Genomic DNA, 22,435 nt, shown 5'->3' with positions numbered 1-22,435 from the left:
ATGTTAATGGCTTAAACTCACCAATTAAGAGACACAGGCTAGTTGAATGGATCACAAAACAAGACCCAACAATATGTTGCCTACAGGAGACACATTTGATAGGAAAAGATATACATAGACTGAAGGTGAAAGGCTGGGAAAAATCATTCCACTAATATGGACTGCGGAAACAAGCAGGAGTGTCCATACTCATATCAAACAAAATAGATTTCAAGCCAAAGTTAATCAAAAGGGATAAAGAAGGACACTGCATACTGCTCAAGGGAACCATACACCAACAAGACATAACAATCATAAATATATATGCCCCAAACAATGGTGCAGCTATGTTCATCAAGCAAACTCTTCTCAAGTTCAAGAGTCTAATAGACCACCATACAATAATCATGGGAGACTTCAATACACCTCTCTTACCACTGGACAGATCTTCCAAACAAAAGTTAAATAAGGAAACTATAGAACACAATAACACAATTAACAACCTAGACTTAATTGACATATATAGAATATACCACCCAACATCAAGTAGTTACACTTTTTTCTCAGCAGCACATGGATCCTTCTCAAAAATAGATCATATATTATGTCACAGGGCAACTCTTAGACAATATAAAGGAGTAGAGATAATACCATGCATCTTATCTGATCATAATGGAATGAAACTGAAAATCAACAATAAAAGAAGGAAGGAAAAATCATGCATCACTTGGAGAATGAACAATAGGTTACTGAATGATAAATGGGTTATAGAAGACATTAAGGAGGAAATTAAAAACTTCTTAGAGTTAAATGAAAACACAGACACAACATATCGGAATCTATGGGACACATTGAAAGCAGTTCTAAGAGGAAAACTCATTGCTTGGAGCTCATTCCTTAAAAAAAGAAAAAACCAACAAATAAATGATCTCATATTTCATCTCAAAATCCTAGAAAAAGAAGAGCAAAACAATAGCAAAAGAAGTAGAAGGCAAGAAATAATTAAAATAAGAGCGGAAATTAATGAAATCGAAACAAAAGAAACAATTGAAAAAATTGACAAAACCAAAAGTTGGTTCTTTGAAAAAATAAATAAAATCGACAGACCCTTAGCCATGCTAACGAAGAGAAGAAGAGAGAGAACACAAATTACTAGCATACGGGATGAAAAAGGCAATATCACAACAGACACTTCAGAAATACAGAAGATAATCAGAAATTATTTTGAATCCTTATACTCCAATAAAATAGAAGATAGTGAAGGCATCGACAAATTTCTTAAGTCATATGATCTGCCCAGATTGAGGCAGGAAGATATAGACGACCTAAACAGACCAATAACAATAGAGGAAATAGAAGAAAACATCAAAAGACTACCAACTAAGAAAAGCCCAGGACTGGATGGGTATACAGCAGAGTTTTACAAAACCTTTAAAGAGGAACTAACATCAATACTTTTCAAGCTATTCCAGGAAGTAGAAAAAGAGGGAGAACTTCCAAATACATTCTACGAGGCCAACATCACCCTGATGCCTAAACCAGACAGAGACACTTCAAAGAAAGAAAACTACAGACCAATATCTCTAATGAACCTAGATGCAAAAATCCTCAATAAAATTCTGGCGAATCGGAATCAAAATCATATCAAAAAAAATATACACCATGATCAAGTAGGATTCATCCCTGGGATGCAAGGCTGGTTCAATATACGGAAATCAATAAATGTTATTCACCACATCAATAGACTTAAAAATAAGAACCATATGATCATCTCAATAGATGCAGAAAAAGCATTTGACAAAGTACAGCATCCCTTTATGTTCAAAACTCTAGAAAAATTAGGGATAACAGGATCATACCTCAACATTGTAAAAGCAATCTATGATAAGCCACAGGCCAGCATCATTCTGAATGGAGAAAAATTGAAGGCATTCCCTCTAAGATCTGGTACAAGACAGGGATGCCCTCTCTCACCACTTCTGTTCAACATAGTCCTCGAAACACTGGCCAGAGCAATTAGACAGACGAAAGAAATAAAGGCATAAAAATAGGAAAAGAAGAACTTAAATTATCACTATTTGCAGATGATATGATTCTATACCTAACAGACCCAAAAGGGTCTACAAAGAAACTATTAGAGCTAATAAATGAATTCAGCAAAGTGGCAGGATATAAAATCAACACGCATAAATCAAATGCATTCTTGTATATCAGCAACAAATCCTCTGAAACGGAAATGAGGACAACTACTCCATTCACAATATCCCCCCAAAAAAATAAAATACTTGGGAATTAACCTAACAAAAGAGGTGAAAAACCTATACAATGAAAACTACAGAACCCTAAAGAGAGATATAGAAGAAGACCTCAGAAGATGGAAAAATATTCTTGTTCATGGATAGACAGAACTAACATCATCAAAATGGCAATATTACCAAAAGTTCTCTATAAGTTCAATGCTATCCCAATCAAAATCCCAACAGCATTTCTTGTAGAAATAGATAAAACAATCATGAAATTCATATGGAATAATAAAAGACCCAGAATAGCAAAAACAATGCTAAGCAGGAAGTGTGAATCAGGCGGTATAGCGATACCAGACTTCAAACTATACTACAGAGCAATAGTAACAAAAACAGCATGGTACTGGTACCAAAACAGGCGGGTGGACCAATGGTACAGAATAGAGGACACAGTAACCAATCCACAAAACTACAACTATCTTATATTTGATAAAAGGGCTAAAAGCATGCAATGGAGGAAGGATAGCATCTTCAACAAATGGTGCTGGGAAAACTGGAAATCCATTTGCATCAAAATGAAACTGAATCCCCTCCTCTCACCATGCACAAAAGTTAACTCAAAATGGATTAAGGAGCTCGATATTAAATCAGAGACACGGCGTCTGATAGAAGAAAAAGTTGGCTATGATCTACATACTGTGGGGTCGGGCCCCAAATTCCTCAATAGGACACCCATAGCGCAAGAGTTAACAACTAGAATCAACAAATGGGACTTACTCAAACTAAAAAGTTTTTTCTCAGCAAAAGAAACAATAAGAGAGATAAACAGGGAGCCTACATCCTGGGAACAAATCTTTACTCCACACACTTCAGATAGAGCCCTAATATCCAGAGTATACAAGGAACTCAAAAAATTAGGTAATAAGATAACAAACAACCCAATCAACAAATGGGCCAAGGACCTGAACAGACACTTCTCAGAGGAGGACATACAATCAATTAACAAGTACATGAAAAAATGCTCACCATCACTAGCAGTCAGAGAAATGCAAATCAAAACCACCCTAAGATACCATCTCACTCCAGTAAGATTGGCAGCCATTATGAAGTCAAACAACAACAAGTGCTGGAGAGGATGCGGGGAAAAGGGTACACTTGTTCATTGTTGGTGGGACTGCAAATTGGTGCGGCCAATTTGGAAAGCAGTATGGAGATTTCTTGGAAAGCTGGGAATGGAACTACCATTTGACCCAGCTATTCCCCTTCTCGGTCTATTCCCTAAAGACCTAATAAGAGCATGCTACAGGGACACTGCTACATCAATGTTCATAGCAGCACAATTCACGATAGCAAGATTGTGGAACCAACCTAGATGCCCTTCAATAGATGAATGGATAAAAAAAATGTGGCATTTATACACAATGGGGTATTATTCTGCATTAAGAAATGACAAAATCATAGAATTTGGAGGGAAATGGATGGCATTAGAGCAGATTATGCTAAGCGAAGCTAGCCAATCCTTAAAAAGCAAATGCCAAATGACTGCTTTGATATAAGGGGAGTAACCAAGGACAGGGTAGGGACGAAGAGCTTGAGAAGAAGATTAACATTAAACAGGGATGATAGGTGGGAGGGAAAGGGAGAGAGAAGGGAAATCGCATGGAATTGGAAGGTGAGCCTCAGGGTCATACTCAATGACATATAAGAGGAAAGGAGGGGTAGGAGAAAAATTATATAAGTGGAAGAAACGATTTATAGTAGAGGGGGTAGAGAGAGAAAAGGGGAGGGGAGGGGAGGGGAGGGGAAGGGGGATAGTAGAGAATAGGATAAACAGCAGAATACATCAGTCACTAGAATGGCAATATGTAAATCAATGGAAGTGTAACTGATGTGATACAGCAATCAGTATACAGGGTAAAAATGGGAGTTCATAACCCACTTGAATCAAATTGTGAAATATGATATATTAAGAACTTTGTAATGTTTTGAATGACCAACAATAAATTTTAAAAAAATTAAAAAAAATAAACTCATGAGGCAAGTTGTATCATTAACTCCATTTTCCAGATAAAGCAACCATCTGAAAGAAGCTAAAATAACTTGCCCAAGGTCATAGAGCAGATAACCCACAGAGCTGTGATTCCAAGCCAATGCATCTCTGCCATGACCCTCTGCATTCTATGAAGGCATTCTACGAAGCCTTGTGTTACAGCCACACCCAAAACATTTCCAACCATACAAAAGACCCCAGGCTATGAAATGAACCTAAATTAATCTGAATCGATTATCAAGTCAGGCTGAATCTCACAGTGTGTTTAAGGAAATGAACTTCGATCATGCTCCCCACTTGGAGACTATATTATCAAGTAGTGTATTTGAGGCTCTTCTGTGAACAAATGGACCGAGATGATGCAAAGTGGCACATCCATTTTATTTAAATGGGCACTTCCAGCGTGCTTAAAACCCTTCACTAAGTAGGTTGAGCATCACATAAACACACTTGTGTTTTCAGCATTAGCTGATGCTGCTCACACCCAGCTGCTGCTTAAAAGTTACTGAGGACAAGGTCAGCATGTTCCCGCTAAAAACCTTTTTCTCTTAAAATTAACAATAGCTATGATAACAGACAACATTTACCGACCCCTTAGTATGTCTCAATATTTTCCATGTGTTTCTCATGTATTGACCCACGAGTTCCTCATGACCACCTTATCCGCTTCATGCTAATATCACTGTCATGATAAAAATGACAGTGAGGCACTAAAACTGAGGCACGAGGAGGACTAGTAACCTGCTCAAGGTCATACCGTTGAAAATGACTTCTTGGGAGAATTTTAAAACAATTTTCAGCATAGCTTTTTCCTTGGAAGACAAATGATAGCTGTTAGAAGCAGTCATAGGAGCATCACGTGTTCATTGTTACTCTGCTGATTCTGTCTTTGCATCTGAGAAGGACCACATTTCCAATCCCCGCCATGCACACAAACATTTCATGAATAAAAAATACATTTAGTCAATGGAAGAAGTTTGATCTTGTGTGTGTGTACATACTGAACACCTTTTAAGAATTCAAAGACTTATAAACCAACCCCTGCCTGTCAATCTTGATTTGAAAGTGATGTTTTAGTAAAATATAGCTTATTTATTCACATTTTTCCCACCCCAGTACACTGTTAAAGTTTAGGGTTCATTTTTTTCCAGTTTAAAATGCAAGAGTGTAGAAAATAAATGTGCAATTCCTCCTAAGCATTCTAACAGCACTTTATGTCATTAAGATGGCACAAAGAATTTGCTATCAATAGATTTTAAATCTTAGATTACAAATGATTGCAGGATCGGGTAATATTTTACTCATGTTTAATGCCTACAGTTTATTCTGTAAGATGCTTTGGAATTCATTTCTGTTTTCATTTTTTTTTTCTGTTTAGAGCAACTTTCTTTCTCTAGGGAATCACCCATTTTTCATTTTATACAGTGTTGGTGTAATTACCAAAGTGACCTTTGGTTCCTATGGATGGTCATTTCACTTAAGAGAACCCAAAAATCTCTTTTGAAAATGTAAATCTCATAAGACCTTAGAATACAAAATAATTAGAGATGATTAATCATTGGGTACACAGGGAAGGAAATGTCATGAGTTTTCTACCCTCCTTCCTCACCTGGCTCTGTTTCTTCTACTTTTTGAATTCTGATCTTTCAGATGTTTCTATAATTAAAAGAACATTCTTTGTACCATATTCTTTTTTTAATTGAACTTTCTATTTAAAAACAGAACACAAATACAGAAAAATCACACAAAACAAATAAAAAGCAAAACAATCTATTATAAAATAAACAGGCTTACAACACCACCCCAGGCAAGAGAGAGAGCTTGACAGAAGAAAGGAATAGCAACCAGCACCAGGTTCCTCCTGCCTCCGTCTGCCCCACTGTAATCTCAGCTCTGTACTTTAAGGAGGGAGTAACTACTAAGTTGACATTTATTAAATTTCCTTATAACTTTATCAAAAACACTTTCTGGATGCTATAGTTTAGTGTTGCCAATTTAAAAACAAAAGTCCATGTAACTTTTAATCTCTTTTTCAATCATTCATGTTTATTGCTTCTATTTCTATGTGTATAAATGCACTGTTTAAAAATTTTTAAAAAATTACTTCTTGGATACATTAGTAGGGGAGTTAATTACTTTAATAATAAATCTTCCCATCCGTGAACATGGAGTGTCTTTCCATTTATGTAGATCTTTCAAAAATATGTAGTTTTCCAAGCATAACTTTTGCACCTATTTTGTCAAATTTATTCATAAGTGTTTTATTCTTTTTGGTCCTTGGATGCAGCATCTGAATGCATGTATCTACGCCTTCCTGAACCCTGTGTGCCCTGCCTTGGCTCCCATCACACACTGCTCCCCACCTCCTCCCTAACTGCACCCACATGGGCCTTTCTTACATGACCCATGCTACTCCTTTTGGTCTCTGGTTCTTCAGTGATGCTGTTTCTTATGCCTTGAATACTGTCCTCTGTCCTAGCTCCCTTCCTGCACCACCACCCCCAAAATTGAGAGAGATACTTGCCTTCATTGACCCTACTCCTATATATACCTCTGCCTCCATTCAACTATCACTTATTCAAGGAATCTTGAAGAAGATTCCCCCAGGCTAAAATATGACCAAAAAGCAATGAAGAGTTTCCTTCATTGCACTTCTTAGTTTGTGAATAATCAAAACTTGTTTGAATTATTATTTGATTAATGTCTGTACTTACCCTCCCCCTGCCACAATTTGTCTGTGTGTGTGTGTTTTATTTTTTTTTTCACCCTTTTTTTTATTGGTTGTTCACAACATTACAAAGCTCTTGACATATCATATTTCATACATTAGATTGAAGTGGGTTATGAACTCCCAATTTTACCCCAAATGCAGATTGCAGAATCACGTCAGTTACACATCCACAATTTTACATAATGCCCTATTAGTAATTGTTGTATTCTGCTACATTTCCTATCCCCTACTATCCTCCCTCCCCTTCCCTCACATCTTCTCTCTCTACCCCAACTACTGTAATTCATTTCTCTCCTTGTTAATTTTCCCATTCCCCTCACAACCTCTTATATGTAATTTTGTATAGTAATGAGGGTCTCCCTTCATTTCCATGCAATTTCCCTTTTCTCTCTCTTTCCCTTCCATCTCATGTCTCTGTTTAAAGTTAAACTTTTCTTCCTGCTCTTCCTCCCTACTCTGTTCATAGTTGCTCTCATTATATCAAAGAAGACATTTGGTATTTGTTTTTTAGGCATTGGCTAGCTTCACTAAGCATAATCTGCTCCAGTGCCATCCATTTCCCTGCAAATTCCATGATTTTGTCATTTTTTAGTGCTGCGTAATATTCCATGGTGTATAAATGCCACATTTTTTGTATCCATTCATCTATTGAAGGGCATCTGGGTTGGTTCCACAGTCTAGCTATTGTGAATTGTGCTGCTATGAACATCAATGTGGAAGTATCCCTATAGCATGCTCTTTTAAGGTCTTCAGGGAATAGTCCGAGAAGGGCAATAGCAGGGTCAAATAGTGGTTCCATTCCCAGCTTTCCCAGGAATCTCCAAACTGCTTTCCAAATTGGCCGCACCAATTTGCAGTCCCACCAGCAATGTACAAGTGTACCCTTTTCTCCACATCCTCGCCAGCACTTGTTGTTGTTTGACTTCATAGTGGCTGCCAATCTTACTGGAGTGAGATGGTATCTTAGGGTGGTTTTGATTTGCATTTCTCTGACTGCTAGAGATGGTGAGCATTTTTTCATGTACTTGTTGATTGATTGTATATCCTCCTCTGAGAAGTGTCTGTTCAGGTCCTTGGCCCATTTGTTGATTGGGTTATTTGTTATCTTATTGTCTAATTTTTTGAGTTCTTTGTATACTCTGGATATTAGGGCTCTATTTGAAGTGTGAGGAGTAAAGATTTGTTCCCAGGATGTAGGCTCACTATTTACCTCTCTTATTGTTTCTATTGCTGAGAAAAAACTTTTTAGTTTAAGTAAGTCCCATTTATTGATTCTTGTTATTAACTCTTGTGCTATGGGTGTCCTATTAAGGAATTTGGAGCCCGACCCCACAATATGTAGATCGGAGCCAACTTTTTCTTCTATCAGACGCAGAGTCTCTGATTTGATATCAAGCTCCTTGATCCATTTTGAGTTAACTTTTGTGCATGGCGAGAGAAAGGGATTCAGTTTCATTTTGTTGCATATGGATTTCCAGTTTTCCCAGCACCATTTGTTGAAGATGCTATCCTTCCTCCATTGCATGCTTTTAGCCCCTTTATCAAATATAAGATAGTTGTAACTTTGTGGATTAGTCTCTGTGTCCTCTATTCTATACCATTGGTCCACCCGCCTGTTTTGGTACCAGTACCATGCTATTTTTGTCACTGTTGCTCTGTAATATAGTTTGAAATCTGGTATCGCTATACTTCCTGATTCACACTTCCTGCTTAGAATTGCTTTTGCTATTCTGGGTCTTTTATTTTTCCATATGAATTTCATGATTGCTTTATCTATTTCTACAAGAAATGCCGTTGGGATTTTGATGGGCATTGCATTAAACCTATAGAGAACTTTTGGTAATATCGCCATTTTGATAATATTAGTTCTGCCTATCCATGAACAGGGTATATTTTTCCATCTTCTAAGATCTTCTTCTACTTCTCTCTTTAGGGTTCTGTAGTTTTCATTGTATAAATCTTTCACCTCTTTTGTTAGGTTGATTCCCAAGTATTTTATTTTTTTTTGAGGATATTGTGAATGGAGGGTTTTTCCTCATTTCCATTTCAGAAGTTTTGTCGCTGATATACACACATGCCTTTGATTTATGCGTGTTGATTTTATATCCTGCCACTTTGCTGAATTCATTTATTAGTACTAGTAGTTTCTTTGTAGATCCTTTTGGGTCTTCTAGGTATAGAATCATGTCGTCCGCAAATAGTGATAATTTAAGTTCTTCTTTTCCTATTTTTATGCCTTTAATTTCTTTTGTCTGTCTAATTGCTCTGGCTAGTATTTCAAGGACTAAATTAAATAGAAGTGGTGAGAGAGGGCATCCCTGTCTTGTTCCAGATTTTAGAGGGAATGCCTTTAACTTTTGTCCATTCAGAATGATGCTAGCCTGAGGCTTAGCATAGATAGCTTTTACAATGTCAAGGTAAGTTCCTGTTATCCCTAGTTTTTCTAATGTTTTGAACATAAAGGGATGCTATACTTTGTCGAATGCTTTCTCTGCGTCTATCGAGATGATCATATGGTTCTTATCTTTAAGTCTATTGATGTGGTGAATAACATTTATTGATTTCCGTATATTGAACCATCCTTGCATCCCAGGGATTAATCCTACTTGATCATGGTGCACAATTTTTTTGATGTGTTTTTGTATTCGATTCGCCAGAATTTTATTGAGGATTTTTGCATCTAGGTTCATTAGAGATATTGGTCTGTAGTTTTCTTTCTTTGAGGTGTCTTTGTCTGGTTTCGGAATCAGGGTGATGTTGGCCTCATAGAATGAATTTGGAAGAGCTCCCTCTTTTTCTATTTCCTGAAATAACTTGAAAAGTATTGGTATTAATTCTTCTTTAAAGGTTTTGTAAAACTCCACTGTATACCCATCCGGTCCTGGGCTTTTCTTGGTTGGTAGTCTTTTGATGGCTTCTTCAATTCCATCCATTGATATTGGTCTGTTCAAATTCTGTGTATCCTCCTGACTCAGTCTGGGCAAATCATACGACTTAAGAAATTTATCGATGTCTTCACTATCTTCTATTTTATTGGAATATAGTTTTTTTAAATAATTTCTAATTGTCTTCTGTATTTCTATAGCATCTGTTGTGATATTGCCTTTTTCATCCTGTATGTTAGTAATTTGAGTTCTCTCTCTTCTTCTCTTCGTTAGCATGGCTAAAGGTCTGTCAATCTTATTTATTTTTTCGAAGAACCAACTTTTAGTTTTGTTAATTTTTTCAATAGTTTCTTTCGTTTCAATTTCATTGATTTCCACTCTGATTTTAATTATTTCTTGCCTTCTGCTACATTTGCTGTTGTTTTGCTCTTCCTTTTCTAGGGCTTTGAGATGAAGTGTGAGCTCATTTATTTGTTGGTTTTTTCTTTTTTTGAGGAATGACCACCAGGCGATGAATTTCCCTCTTAAAACTGCTGTCATTGTGTCCCATAGATTCCGGTATGTTGTGTCTGTATTTTCATTTATCTCTAAGAATTTTTTTATTTCCTCCTTTATGTCTTCTGTAACCCATTGATCATTCAGTAACATATTGTTCATTTTCCATGTGATGTAGGATTTTTCCTTCCTTCGTTTATCATTGATTTCCAGTTTCATTCCATTATGATCAGATAAAATGCATGGTATTATCTCCACCCCTTTATATTTACTGAGGGTTGCCCTTTGGCATAATATATGGTCTATTTTCGAGAAGGATCCATGTGCTGCTGAGACAAAAGTATATCCACTTGATGATGGTTGATATATTCTATATATGTCTGTTAAGTCTAGGTTATTGATTGTGATATTGAGGTCAATAGTTTCTTTACTCAACTTTTGTTTGGAGGATCTGTCCAATGGTGAGAGACGTGTGTTGAAGTCACCCATAATTATTGTGTTGTGGTCTATTTGATTCTTGAACTTGAGGAGAGTTTGTTTTATGAATGTCGCAGCACCATTATTTGGTGCATAAATATTGATAATTGTTATGTCTTGTTAGTGAATGGTTCCTTTTAACAGTATATAATGTCCTTCCTTATCCCTTTTGATTAACTTAGTCTTGAAGTCAATTTTATTTGATATGAGGATGGCCACCCCTGCTTGCTTACGAGGACCGTGTGCATGGTATATTTTTTCCCATCCTTTTACCTTCAGCCTGTGTATGTCTTTTCCAATCAGATGTATCTCCTGAAGGCAGCATATTGTTGGATTTGTTTTATTAATCCATGATACCAGCCTATGTCACTTTATTGGAGAGTTTAAGCCATTAACATTCAGAGTTACTATTGATATATGGTTTGTACTTCCAGCCATATTTGATTATTTATCCTTTTTTAAAAAAATTAGTTTGTTTCTCCATGATTATCTTTCCCCTCGCCCTCTGTCTTTACCGAGGCACTTCCCACTGATGGTTTAGGTTATTGTTTTTCATTTCTTCCTCATGTAGTGTTTTGCTCAAAATGCTTTGCAATGCTGGTTTTCTGGCTGCAAATTCTTTTAACTTTTGTTTATCATGAAAGATTTTTATTTCGTTGTCATACCTGAAGCTTAATTTTGCTGGATACAGAATTCTTGATTGGCATCCATTGTCTTTCAGCATCTGTGATGAAAAATCCGTTGTTAACCTTATTGGTTTACCCCTGAATGTAATCTGCCTCCTTTCTCTTGAAGCTTTTAATATTTTCTCTTTGTTCTGTATATTGGATATCTTCATAACAATGTGTCTTGGCGTTGGTCTACTGTGATTTTGTGTGCTCGGTGTCCTGTATGCATCTTCAATTTGTATATCTGTTTCCTTTTTTATTTCTAGAAAGTTTTCTGTAGTTATTTCATTCAGCAGGTTACTCATTCCCTTGGTTTGAATCTCTGTACCTTCTTCTATCCCGATGACTCGTAAGTTTGGTTTTTTTATGTTATCCCATAACTCTTGGATGTTTTTCTCGTGATTTTTTACCAGCCTTTCTGAGTTGGCTAGACTCTTTTCAAGATGATATATTTTGTCTTCATTATCTGACGTTCTGGCTTCTACTTGCTCCACTCTGTTAGTGATACTCTCAATTGAGTTTTTAATTTGGTTTATCATTTCCTTCATTTCTAGAATTATTGTTTGATTATTTTTTATAATCTCTATCTCCTGATAAAGATGCTTAACTTCTTCTTTCATCTGTTTATGTAATTCATTCTCAGTGTGTTCTTTCACTGCTTGAATTTGCTGTCTCGTATCCTCTTTAAGGTTCCATTCCATCTGTCTAAGGTGTTCCTTGAGTTCTTTATATGACCGTTTTTCTGATGACTCTAGGTCCTCCTGAATATTTAGGCTGTCCTGCATTGTTTGTACTCCTTTTCTTCCTTGCTTTTTCAAGTTGCTCATGTTACTTCTTGTTCTGTTTGACTGCTGAGTTACTGTTTACTCCTATAAATTTATTTGATGCTGTAGCCACAGGTTTCAATGAAGTTATCTCCTCCACCGAAGTCTGGTGATGTCAGTTCTCTGCCATGGTGGTATCTCTTGCAAATGGCGACAGTTCGTTTCCCTTTGCCGGGTGACCAATGCAACGGGTGGGTCCTTACTGTCTCTCCCAAGCCCCATTTCAAACCTGTGGCCACTACCTATGAAGGCTCGGTTGGCATTTACCTCCGTAGGAACAGAAGGGCCGACCAGTTGTTTCAGCCGGATGGATTAGTGCTGAGTCACAGCTGTTTGTCTGCGGGAAGCAGGCGAACGGGAGCTTGAATTCAGCCGATCCGGGCTCACTGTGTGTTCTGAGAGGCCCAGATTGATCGCCCCAGATCCACGTCAGTTCAGCATTGCCTAGTGATCCTGAGCAAACAGAATTTAGATTGTTTACAACTCCCTATGCCCGCACAGCTGAAGAGGTCAGAGACTTGATCTCTCTGCGCCCGCCGCCATGTTGGAATCCACCACAATTTGTCTATTCAGTTAGTCAAGTACTGTGCCTGTTTTTGATGCTCACTGTATTCCCAGTATTTGGCAGAGTATCTGGCTACAGCATATACTTAGTCAACATTTTATCCAATGAATGACATGGGTGGATATCATGGTGGTCTCAAAAACAAAGGCTATGGGGTTGTGGCTCAGTGGTAGAGCAAGACCCTGGGTTCGATCCTCAGCACCACATAAAAATAAATAAGTGAAAGGTTAAGAAAAAATGGCTATAAAATTCAAATAAATCCATACACAAATACTTAGGACCCAAAAGAATAAAACACTTATGAATATATTTAACAAAATAGTTGCAAAAGTTATGCTTGGAAAACTACATATTTTTGAAAGATCTACATAAATGGAAAGACACTCCATGTTCATGGATGGGAATATTTATTATTAAGGTAATTGACTCCCCTAATAATGCAATCCCTATCAAAATCTCAAATGACTTTTTTGCAGAAATTAACCAAACTGATTTAAAAATTCATGAGGAAATGTGAAGGACTCAGAATAGGCCAAAACCATCTTGAAAACAGAAAAACAAAGTTGGAGAATTCACACTTCCTGGTTTCAAAACTTATTACAAAGTGCAATAATCCAGATAGTGTGATTTGAAATAAGAATAAACACACACGTGAATGGAATAGAATTGAAAGTCAAGAAACAAACTCAATGGACATTTGACAAGGGGACCATGGGGAAAGAATAGTCTTTTCAGCAAATGGTTTTGGGACAAGTGGTTTTAGGATGACATCTACCTCCAAATGAATAGAGTTGAACCCTTCCTCACATAATACACAAAATTAACTCAAAGCTAAGCTATAGCCAGTAAACTCTTAGAAGAAAATGCAAGGAAATCTTTGCTTCCTTTGGTTAGGTAAAGCCTCCTTGGATATGATAGCAAAAACAAAACCAACAAAAGAAAAATTAAATTGGACTTCATCAAATTAAAATTTTTGGTACTTCAAAGAATGTCATCAAAAATGGGAGGGAAAATTGCAAATCACACATTTAATAAGGGATTTATGTAGAATATATAAAGAATTCTTGTAACTCAACAGTAAAAAGACAACACAATTTTAAAAGGGGCAAGACCTTGCTTCAAAGAATCTGACCAATAAGCACATGAAAATCTGCTCAACACTACTGGCCATTAGGAAAATAGTAAATCAAAACTACAATATGTTACCATGTCACATCAACTGGGAAGAATAAAATTAAAAAGAAAAACCATTCTAAATGTAGGGGAGGAGGGGAAAAATTGAAACCCAGAAATATTGTTGATGGGAATAAAAAAATGGTACAGCCACTTTGGAAATCAGTCTGGTAATTCCTCAAAGACTAAACATAGTCCTACCATGTAACCCAGCAATTCTATTCCTCAGTCCCACTCGAAGCAAATTAAAATGTACATCTCCATAAATTTGTAGACAAATGTCCATAGCAGCATTAATCATGAAGTCCCAAAGTAAAATAACCCAAATGTCTGTAAACTGATGATCAGATAAATGAAATGTGGTATATCCATATAATGAAATCTTATTCAGCCATAAAAAGGAATGGAGTACTAATATATGCTCCAACATGAACAGACCTTGCTGGGAAAGAAGCCAGACAAGGGACACATATGTATGAATCCATTTATATAAAATGTTCAGAACAGGCAAATCTATAAAGTCAGAAAGTAGATTAGTGTTCTCCTTCCAGGAAAAAGCTTGGAAGAAATGGGGAATGACTGCTAACGGATACAGTATTTCTTTCTGAGGTGATAAAAAAAAATGTCCTAATATTGATTGTGATGATGGCTGAAAAACTCCTGAATGCACAAAAAACCACTGAATTGTGTACTTTAAGTGGGTGAATTGTGTGATATGGGAATTATGTCTCATAAGACTTTTTTGATAACCACAAAATCGTTTGGCATTCCTTGAATGGAAAAGTGAGACCTAGGTTCTCTCTCTATAAATTGGTATTGATCTGTGACTTTTCAACCAAGAGCACGTCAGAAGTGACACTGTGTGACTGCCAGGCTAGATAAAAGGCAATGGATTGTTCACTTGGTTTCCTGAGACACAGTGTAAGAAGTTCCTCTGCCTCAAGGCCATATGCTGGGAGGAAGCCCAAGCCACAGGGAGAACGTTTGTCTTCCATCATCGCAGCCCAGGTGGCAGACATGTGAGGGAACCGGCCACCAGAAGATTCCAGCCCAAAACTGAGAGGACCCAGCCTTCAACTCTTCTCAGCTGAGGCCCAGGACAACATTCCTGCTATGACTACTGAATCATAACATGGTAGGTTTGGGGGTTTGGGTTTTGGAGCATTTTGGGTTTTTGTTTTTTGGTACTGGGAATTGAACCCAGGGGCATTTAACCACTGAGCCACATCCCCAGCCCTTTTTATATTTTATTTAAAGACAGGGTCTCACTGAATTGCTCAGGGCATCACTAAGTTGCTGAGGCTGGCTTTAAACTCATAAACTTCCTGCCTCAGCCACCTCAGCCGCTGGGATTATAAGCATGCACCACCGCTCCCAGCATAGTAGTTGTTGTAAGCCACTTTAAGCCATCTGTTTTAAGTTGGAGGGTACCTTGTCATGCAGCAACAGATGCTTTATGGATCTTTAAGGATTTGAGCAAAATGGAAAATGTTTTGAATCCCTGACATCATAGGAACCCAGTGATCTCCCAGCTCATGAGTCGATCTCATGCCCATGATGCCCAGCTCTAGACAGGCCATGGCAAAACTGAGTCACTCACACATCATCCCCGATATAGGACAAGCATCACTGAACAACCAAATCAGGTTGCCCAGATTCTTTGTATCTCTGAATTCTATCAGGAAACAGAAAATAAAAGGGATAATCTGAGGAAGGCGCAAAAGGACCCTTCATAAAATTAAGAATAAGGAACAACCCTAAGATTCCTTCAGCAACCCAGGACAACTAGCAGGTGTTACTTCCCCTAGTCCCACAGGGCCTGAGAAGGAGGTGTTACCAAAAAGAAGAGAACTGTGTAGTCAGTTCTTCAGGCAGAAGAAGAATCCTTCAATCAAGGCATACCCCAGCCCCAAGTGGCCTTGAGCCCTACATAACTACACCCAACTGGAAGGCAGAGGGCACAAACCCCTTGATGTAATCCCATGGGTCAGTCTCCAGGCCAGAGGGCTAAAGAGGGGTTCAATACCTGAAGAACAAACAGAATATAGGGGTTTTGCCCACCCCCCCTTGGAATATTTGGCAATATCTAAAGATACTTTGGGTTGTCACAAGGGGGGACAGCATCCAGTGGGTAGAGAGCAAACAAGTTGATACATACCTCACAAGACTCAGGTCAGCTCCTACAATGGTGTCCACATTGAGATCAGTGGTCTTATATTGAAATGAGCTCCACTGGCTTGACTGGGTGTGTTTTCCATCAAAGAGCAGCTGCTCAGGGCAGGTGCAGCACAGGTGGGTATTTTTTTAGCAAGAACAACAGAGGAAAGAGAGAGTCTGACATTTACAGGAAGTGAGGGGGAGAGGAGGGGCTCCATGTAAATTAGAGGCTGCACTGGGGAACGGTCTACTCCCCTGTCAGTCTAGAGAATGAAGCAAAAAGGATTAGCCCATGACCCCAGAACCAGCAATAGCTGAGCACAACGGCACTGCCCAGGGATGACCCAACAGTAGTAAGTGTGCAAGGCTGGATGTCCAGGAAGCCTTATTATCTTCCCTGCCCCCTCCCCCTACCTAAAGCAAGGGTGAGGCCTCCTCCATTTTCCCACAGCTCTCTGTTCACACCACCATGAAAAACATTACACACTGCCACAGAGTTAGCCTGCAGCACTTGTCTTAGACTGGTATTGGATACAGAAAATGAAAAACCCCAAGACAGTGTGGCCTGAGAAAGGGAATAAAAAAGAAAGCCATACATTGATGGCTTTCGTCTCTCCCAAGGTAAGTCTTCCCAGATGCTGGCCGCAGGTGGGGAGAAAGTGGCAGTCTCTAGGAAACACTCATCTCTTCCAAAATAACTCCTCTCCAGGTGCTGGTCACCCACCCCAACCCAACAACTCAAATTCCTAAGTGCCCAAACTGACACGCTCACTAAATCACCCACGACCTACAGAAGCCCAGTCTCCACCTTTGTTCCGTGGCTCATTTTCCACCAGGAGAGTCCATCAGAACCATGACTCCATTCCTGGATAAAGGCTGTTGGCTGATTTGTGAAGTTTGCGTCAAGTCCAGTCTCCTTGTTCTAAAAGACCAATATGCACTCTTTAGTAGCTATTTTTAAATAGTGGATGGTCCCAATCTCTGGTATTTCGATTGGGAAGGGCCTTTTGGTGAATCTCTTTAGAGTTACTTTGCATTGCCCTTGTCCTTCTATCCTCAAGTGTTCCAACTCACCAATAATAACAAGATGTCTTAAGTCTCAGTGTGGCCAAGCCCTATCCTAAGATCTTTGCAGGTGTTCATTCATTTAATCTTCACAATAATATTATGACATAAGTTACTATTGTTCTGTTCATTTTTAGGAATGGGAAAATTGAGGCACAGAGTAGATAAATAGCTTGCCCAAAGAAGTAAAATCATCAATAAGTGGGATGGTATCAGTGGTTCCCTTCAGTATGAAACTCTTTAATGTGACTGACAACACCCTCTCTGGTCTGCCAGGCTCTCCAGCCCCAGCTCCAGCTTGCTTCAGCTCTAACACAGCTGAAAAACTTGCAGTTCCTTGAAAGAAGTAGCATGTTCCCTGACTCTCCACTATGGCTGATATCTCCACTCACTGTTCTGTGATACCCTTGAGGACATGTCAATTAATCTGAGTGCCCTCTGCCTGGCATAGATCTGGCCCAGGGTAGCATCTCTGTCCAGATAGCCAAGTGGAGTTCCTCAGGGCCCAGTTGGGATCTGGAGTACCAACTCTTTGCCAGTCTTTCAAACAGATCATAGGGCTGATAACCAGAAACTCAACAGCCGTACCAGGCAAGATGTGCAGGGAGAACCGAGAGAGGCCTGAGCTGAGGAAACAAGACACAGCTTGGGACTCCATGGATGAGACTCCTTGAGGCAAAGACCCAACAGTCAGAGACACCAATCCAGGCAATTGCCTGGGCTGCCAACCAAAGGGACAAAAGGGAAAGGTGGTATTTTCAGTAAGAAAAAAGCAAAAACGGGGGCTGGGGATGTGGCTCAAGCGGTAGTGCGCTCGCCTGGCATGCGTGCAGCCGGGGTTCGATCCTCAGCACCACATACAAACAAAGATGTTGTGTCCTCTGAAAACTAAAAAATAAATATTAAAAAATTTTTAAAAAAAGAAAAAACAAACATTGTCACAACCAGAGAGAGAAAGAGGCTCTCCCAACAGCAGCGACACCCCCTCTCCCACAATCATCCTGTTTGAGGGCAATGCCCCAAGCTCTCCAGGTGATAAACCTTAACTAGAGCCAGAAAACAGAGACTTCCTTCCAACCACTCAAGATCCTGAAGGAAGAAATTGTGCCTTTGGATAAAAAAGCAACACCACTGCCTAGGAGCTGCGGGAAGCTGTCTGTTATTTGAAGGGCCATCATCCGAGATTGTCAGTTCCCAGCAACGCTGATAAAGCAACCCAAGAGTCCACCCTTATAAGATTTGCTGAGGACATCTAAAAAAAACCTATTGGTGGACTTTCATCTCATTAATTTTCCTGAGGGCTTCTCTCTGACCCATTTAAATGCAAACACAGCTGACAATTGCTGCTGCCTGCCTGCTTTAATTGAGCTGTTGATGGACAACTGCATCATTTGGAAGCTAAGAATTTCTTCCAGCTGCTATGGGTAGCTGCCCTGTCTGGTTTCAGATAATAAGTTCAGCAAGTTCACTTTAATTCTAAGTCCAGAAATATGAAGCTATGAAAAGCACTTAGTTTTCATCCCTGGGATGAGTCTGTCAAGATTCTCTGCAGGGTTCACTACGCCACGGCTGCCCCTTTCCCTGGGAAACACCCAGTGAGCACCCAGGGCTCTCGTGCTGGGTGCAAGCTGTTGTCTAGGGCTATCTCCTCCTAGGGACACAGAGCCATCCCCTGCTGTCTGATCAAGATTTGGCTCCTGTCATTGCTCCCCTCCTGCTATTCACCCCACCCCACCCCCAGTGGATGATTGCCACCGGCACACTGATTTTACTTCCATCAAAAAAGAAAACCTTGCCAGGTGCCGTGGCCCACGCCTGTTATCCAAGCTGCTTGGGAGGCTGAGGCAGGAGAATCATGAGTTCAAAGCCAACCTCAGAAACCTAGCAAGGCCCTGAGCAACTCAGAAAGACCCTGAAAAAGAAAACCCACCCTAACTTGATCACACGTTGCCTGCCAGACACTTCTCTATCTCTCTGTTCCCCTCTAGTAAAGTCCTCAGAGTACACATCTGTCTTTACTGAGTCCCCTCCTCCATCCTCTCTTGAACCCATCCCAGTTCCACATTCACCCCCACTGCTGCACCAGTACTCCCTGAGCAAGGTCAATGACCCTGTGCTCCCAAATCAATGGCCAAACCCCATCCTCACCTCTTCCCCACAGTCGTGACCCATTTGATCACTAACCCTTCCAGAAACTGGCTGATGGTTTTCCTTCCACCTCCCTGACCCAATTCCGCCCTTCCCAGCCTCCCTTGTATCATCGTGGTCTCTCTGGTATTCAATATTGGGGTGCCCCAGGACTGTCCTCCCAGGTGACCTTGCCCAAGTGCAGCCCTACCACACACCACGCCCTGGCTGATGGCGCCCTGTGTTACACCTCCACTTCTAGTGTCCCCGGAAGAGCTTCCTGGCAATCACAACTGGAAGTCTCCCATTCATCTCAGCATGACACATCCCTAAGGGAAGGCTGAACCTCCACATTGTCATACCAAAACGGGCAGCTCTGTCTTTCTAGCTGCTCACAAAAGTGTTTGAGTCATCCTTATCCCTCTCTTTCCTTCTTATTCCAAGCTGCTGTACCTTCAAAATATAAGCGGATAGCTGGGCTCAGGGGCGCCCGCCCTAATCCCAGGCAGGAGGATGGCAAGTTCAAAGCCAGCCTCAACACCTAGCAAGGCCCTAAGCAACTTAGCAAGATCCTGTCTCTAAATTTAAAAAAATAAAATTTTAAAGAGCTAGGGATGTGCTCAGTGGTTAAATGCCCCTGGGATTAATCCCTGGTCCAAAAAAAAAAAAAAAAAATCCAAGCAGATCATTACTTCTTACCTGCCCCCCTCCACCTCTTTTCAAGCCCAGGCCACTGCTCTCTGCGGCCTGAACTATTGCAATGGCGCTGCAGGTTGCCCCTCATTCTCCCCGCCCCACTCACCTGTCTATCCTCCACCTTGCAGTTAGAGAGATTGTGAAATGTCACAGCTCTGCTGAGCCACCTACCCAGCCCCCTGACATTTGTCTCACTCATAATAAAATTCAACGTCCTTACTGTGGCCTATGCAGGGGCTCTGTGGATCTGCCCCCAGAACCTCTCTGCCTTCACCCCCACTGCCCCGCTGACTCACCCCACTCCAGCAACACCGCCCTCCTTACTGCCCACACCTACTGCCCCCTCAGGGCCTCCAGTTGCCCTTCCTCAGGCTGCAAAGCCGCTGCTCCCCCCATTTTCCACACTCTTCTCTCCATTACCCACTTTTCCCCTCCACGTCAGAGAGGCTTTCCCTGACCACTTTATCCAAAATACCTTCCCCTAACCCTTTTGCTCTGCTTAGTCTGCCCTATATACTATCCCTTGATGGTATGTGTATATATTCTCTGCCTCCCTGCACTGAAATGTCAACTCCATGAGAGAAGGAAGTTTTCTGAAACACAGAAGACCCTACAAATATTTAGTAAGCACTGCCGTGTGCCAAGCACTGATGTGGGTGCTTTACACAAATTGACTCATTTAATCCTCCAAAGTGTCTACAAGGCAAGTGACATTATTATTATTTCTACAACTTTGATATGAAGATGTGTCATGTTTGAGGTGCCTAGGAGACTTCCAATCGTGATTGCCAGGAAACTCTTCCAGGGAGACTAGAATAAGTTGAAGACATCCATTCTGAAGCACAGAGCAGATATATATATTTTGCCCAAGATCATACAACTAGTAAAAGGCAGAACCAGGATTTGAACCCAGGCAGCCCGGCCCCAGCACCCAGTCTCTTAGCCACCACAGTACCCCTCCCTGTTGTCTAGTCTGGAAGAATGTCTAAGATACCATCCTCCCTGGTTTTCAGGACTTAACATCGGCACCTTAGCCCTAACATGGCCCCAGCTCTGCTCCCAGAACTTCTGTCTGCTCTTAAAGCAGATCCCTACTTGAACCCCAATTCTAGAAGCTTCCTTCCTCCCTGCTTTATTCTTTGGTAAAGAGAATTCTAAGTCTCTGTCTTGGCCTACATGCCTAGCATCCCTGTCTTCAGAATTGGGTCCTGCCAGAGCCCCATCCAGACAAGAGAAGACGTCTCGTTCTGCCATGTCTCGTTCTGCCATAGGCTGGGAGACTTTAGATGATGCTCATCTGGATATATGGTCAGAGCCGATTCCAAGAGACTTCTGCCAAGTTTCATCTTGGAATACAGTTAGTAGCCTGATGACAGCTTTCAACATTAACCCTTGGAGAGAAGCCTGTCTGTCCACAAACCCCTATCAGTTAACCCCACCAATTTCTAACCTACAGCTCATAATCCATGCCTAAGTCACTTTCAGTGTGCCAGACACTATGTACAGCACTCCCTAAATCAGCTTATGGAACTGTCAGATAGGTATTATCAAATTTACAAATATGGTACTTTACAAATTTAGAAATTTACCGAAGGTCAGAGTGGGAAAATGAACCATCTAACTCCAGTTCCTACGTTCTTTTTAGCACCAAGGATTGAACCCAGGGGAACTTTACCAGTGAGCTACATCCCCAACCTTCCCCCCCACACACACACCCCAGGACAGGGAACAGGGTCTCACTCAGCTCCCAAGGCTGGCCTTCAACTTGTGATTTTCCTGGCTCAGCCTCCCCAGTAGCTGGAATTGCAGGTGTGCACCACCAAGCCCAGCCCTCTGAATTCTCTCAATTACTTATTCCTCACTGTCTCCAGGCTGACCTTTCCCCCTCTGTGGACATTTCCGCTTCCTCCTAGTGCATCTTGAAGTCACCAAGGGGTAGTCAGTTACCTGACTGTCTAGTATTACACTTCAGTGTGGCCTTAGCCAGTGGATATCTCTATTCAAAATTAACAGACAGCTGCAATGGGGCATCTCGGGACTGTTCACATTTACATTTAATAATAACAATCAAGTTATTATCTTTGACACTAATGGTGGGAATTTGAACAGATAATCACAGCTCAAGACATGAACTTCTCTTTTGCTTACTAAAAATCACAAGGAACTTTCCTATGACTGATCCATGAGTCATTACATACACTGCAAGAGTTCCTAGCAGCAACGACCATCACAGGACCATCAACAAGCATTAATTGAACACCTACCATGTACTAGCAAAGCCCAGGGCATAGAGCTCTGAA

Source organism: Spermophilus citellus (genome assembly GCF_964194105.1).
Source record: "Spermophilus citellus genome assembly, chromosome: 3".
NCBI lineage: Eukaryota > Metazoa > Chordata > Mammalia > Rodentia > Sciuridae > Spermophilus > Spermophilus citellus.
This window is presented reverse-complemented; position numbering follows the sequence as displayed.